This window comes from Vulpes lagopus, chromosome 2, assembly GCF_018345385.1.
Source record: "Vulpes lagopus strain Blue_001 chromosome 2, ASM1834538v1, whole genome shotgun sequence".
Taxonomy (NCBI): Eukaryota; Metazoa; Chordata; class Mammalia; order Carnivora; family Canidae; genus Vulpes; species Vulpes lagopus.
The window spans coordinates 82899829-82904183 of NC_054825.1; positions in this window are offsets into that span (position 1 = coordinate 82899829).

Genomic DNA, 4355 nt, shown 5'->3' on the forward strand with positions numbered 1-4355 from the left:
ATCCACCAACAGGATCTTTTAAATATTCTTTCGGTTGGTGCTAAGGACAGAACATCTGTGTCCTCCCGCCCCCCAAATTCATATGCAGAACCTTGATTCCTAGTATGATGATATTTGGAAGTGAAGCCTTTGGGAGGTGATTAAGTCCGGAGGGTGCAGTCCTGACCAATGGGACGCCTGCGCTTATAATAGACCCCAAAGAGCTCCCTTGTCCCTTCTGCCTGGTGAGGGTAAACTGACAACTTGGCAGTTTGCAGCCAGGTTCTCACTGGACATAGAATCTGCAGGGGCCCTCTTCTTGGACTTCCTAGCCTCCAGAACTATGAGCAATAAATTACTATTGCTTCTATGCCATCTAGTCTATGGCATTCTGTTACAGCAGCCTGAATGGACCAACACAATTGGATTCAAACTCAGGATGACTGCCACGACTAAAACAAATCCAAAATCAATGGGTCAAAATCAGTTGTTTAATTCATGAGGCAGTTAAAGAAACGTGCATTTGAAAGGATATGATACAAAAATGAAACTGAAAGCTCAGAAACTTACAGAGGAAAAAGAAAAAACTAGAAGCGTCAAGCCACGGCGCACCTACTGTTTTGTTGAGCAATATGAAGGTGGCACAAGAACTCACCATAATTCACCTTGTTTGTTTTCAGTGAGCAGGGACATAGAAAAGCATGTCTGAGGCCTAAGGCCATAGGTTCTAAGCGAAGCCCTCCATTCTCCTGGATCCCATCTGCTGGTTTTTTGTCAAAGCCTGAGGTTCCTCCAGTCACCCTCGACTTACAGTTTCGTTTTACTTTTTCTGTGAGCAGCAGCTGGGCAGAGAATTCTTCTCCCTTAGTCAAGCACCAGGAAAGGGAGTATTTGTTTTATCTTCACCTGACAAATCTCACTTCTGGAGTGTTCTTTCAAGCAGTCATAGAAGCTGGGTTGACACTGGCAGGGTGGGATTGCATGGTTTCTACTGAATGATGACCAAATTGCCGGAAGTCACCGAGCAGTGGAAGCTGGGTGTTTTCTATTTCTCAAGGCCTAAATTCAAGGAATCTTAAATTCATGTAGTCTTCCTATTTAGTACATTTTTTTTTTTATTGTTACACAGATCTACTCTAGAACTTTCCTCAAGGGAGAAATAACTAAATTCTGTACGGTCCTGCCTCTAATTATTATTAAGTGACATGAGTTTTTTTCTCACTATAGTTATGAGTCATGATGGTTTGGGGTCATGGTTAAGGACATAGACCCTGAAGCCAGAATGTCTGGGTTTGAGCAACCTTCTAGCTGTGCGACTGTGAGCAGGTTATGTGCTGGTTTTCCTCACCTGCCAAATGGGGATAATGTGTGATTTTTGCTCTATTATTATTGCCTCAGGTCCACAAGACAGAGACCCCATTATGAAGGAAATGCCCAGTGCATCTCTGAACTTCATCTTTAACTCTTGCTGATCAGAGGTCTACTTGTTCCTGACTAATAACTAGTTAAAAGAATGTCAATAAGTCCACATTCTCTATTTTCTTGTTGTTCTGTCTCTTTCCACAAAGTCTTTCTTGTTTCATCTCTCTCTCTCTCTCTCTCTCTCTTTTAATAAAAACTCTAGCAAGGTCTCCAAGAGCCCATGTATTTTTTTTTTTTTTTTAAGATTTCATTTATTTAGGACACCTGGATGGCTCAGTTGGTTAAGCATCTGCCTTTGGCTGAGGTTATGATCCCAGGTTCCTGGGATGCAGTCCCACAGCAGGGACCCTGCTCAGTGGGGAGTCTGCTTCTCCCACTACTTCTCCCCGCTGTTCATGGTCTCTGGCACTCTCAAATAAGTAAAATCTTAAAAAAAAAAAAAAAAAAAAAGGAAAGAAACAAAGAAAGAAAAGAAATGGGTTATTTAGGAGCAGGGGGAAACTAAGTATCAAGCAATCCAGCAGTTGTATTCCTGGGCATTTATCCCAGAGAAGTAAAGACTTATGTTTGCAAAAAACCTGTACATGAATGTGCATAGCAGATTTATTTGTTACAACCGTAAAATGGAAACAACCCAGATGTCCTTAAAAGGATGAATAAACAAGCTGTATATCCATACCATGGAATACTACTCATCACTATATAGAAATTAACTATCAGTATATCCAACATGGATCTAAAGAGCATTAGGCCAAATGAGAAAAAACAACCCCAAAAGGGAATATACTAAAGATTCCATTTATACAATATTCTTGAAATGATGAAATTATAGAACACAGGAACAAATCAGTGCTTGCCTGGGAGGGAGTGAGGGTGAGAAAGGAGTGGGCATGGCCATAAAAGAGCAGTATGAAGGGGGCACCTGGGTGGCTCAGTGCTTGAGTGTCTGCCTTCAGGTTAGGGCATGATCCTGGGGTCCCAGGATGGAGTCCTGCATCGGGTTCTCCTTGAGGAGCCTGCTTCTCCCTCTGCCTGTGTCTCTGCCTCTCTCTGTGTGACTCTCATGACTAAATAAAAAAAAATCTTAAAAAAAAAAAAAAAAAAAAAAGAGCAGTATGAAGGCTGGGATGTTCTGTATCTTGACTCTATCCTGGTTTTGATATTATACTGGAATGTTGCAATGTTACCACTGGGGGGGAACCTGAGTATAGAGTAAACTTGGTCTCTGTATTATTTCTGTGTATTTTGTCAACTGGATGTGAATCAGCAGTTATCAGGAAAAAAAGCTTCTGGAAAACTATTTGTGAATTTTTATTTGCCCTTTCTATTTTATTTTCCTTGTGGATTACTTTGCATATTATATATATTATACCTTTTACTTATTATTATAATTCTACATTGTCTCATTTTTTCTAAAAAAAAAAGGATTCTTTTAAGCTGGGTACCTTTGTTACATTTAGAAGAATACGAATATATACAAATATAAACACACGGTGATTTCCCCTGGTAGTTTTGACCTACCTTTTCAAAGTTCCTCTATCTTTACTCATATTTTTAATTTTGTTTGTCATCTATTTTAGTACTTATAAAATCATAAAATGAGGAAGGGGCAAAGTTGGCTTTGTACAAAGTTGTCTGTCAGCATGTATTAAAAGCAATGTGTTCAGGAATGGAGGCAAAAACCTCTCACCAGAAAGCCTTGAATCTTCACGTTGACCTTGATCTCTGACAGTCAACAGCACTGGTGGTCTGAGCTATATCAGGGCTCGGGCTGGATCCTGGGGAGCTCAGTGCTGTGCCCCAGCTGGGAGCAGCAGCACCCACCACCACCCTGCTGTAGCAGAGGCCCGCGCAGCAGCGGTGAGAACTCCAGGTGTTCCCTGGCAGGTTGGCCACTGGTCTGAGGGCTGGTGCAGCAGGTCAGGGTCACCCCCAGTCCTGGTTCTGTCCTGGGAAGTGGGTGGGCAGAGAGCTGGGTGACCGGCTACTCATGCACGCAGGCACTGGACCACCCTCTGGAGTGCTCACAACAAAGAGATTTCGAGGGAGGAGGGCAATAAGAGTTCATGGATTTGTGAAGGTTCAATTCTGGCAATGAATGTCGAACAGTTTTCCAAACAGTTATGGTTGCCCTCTGTCATTACCACCTCCATCACCCTTTGAATTTCTTTTTATTCTGGTGGTGTGAAAGGGCATCCCATCTCGGGTTATTTTGCCCCTTCAGGATTTTTTACTCCTATTCTTCCACATTTCACTATGAGGCACCATCTTCCACCCACAGCTTCAAGTCAAAATCTCCAGTCATCCTGAATTCCTCTTCCCTCCGTTCACATGAGTAGGTCCTGTTGGTTCCACTTCCAAAACACATCTTTTACACTCCATCTCCACCACTGCCTCCATGGTCCAAACTACCGTGTCTCTCAAGGCTCTCACAGATCTCCCTCTATCCCTGCTAATTTGCATCCCCACTCAAGTGCACAAGCAGAGACCATGACCTTCCTGAGACATAAGTCAAATTCTGGCATCCCCTGTTGAGAAGCTGGCTCCTCTCTACCTCCCAAACCTCCCGTTTACTAGATTTCAGCCACATGAGCATAGGTGTCATCTTTGACCATGTCAATCCCTTCTGCATATGCAAAGGAAGGCTTTCCCTCAGGATGACTGCCTCACTCTATCCTTTTAGGACTCAGTTCAAAAGTCTCACCTCCATGGAGAGGTCTTATCTATGTTAGGACCCCACACCTAACTACTGCAGCCACTTACTCTTGAGTATCACTGTGTTTTTCCCTTCACCGCAACTCTGTAAGATAATGGGAGATTCTGGTGTTCATTCATAGTTTGTCCATTCCACCAGAATATAAGTAGACATAAGGCAGACATTGTGTTATTTTTATCACAGCTAAGTTCCCAGTACCTCGCAGAGCATCAGAGAAGTCATTCAATAAAAGTTTTTG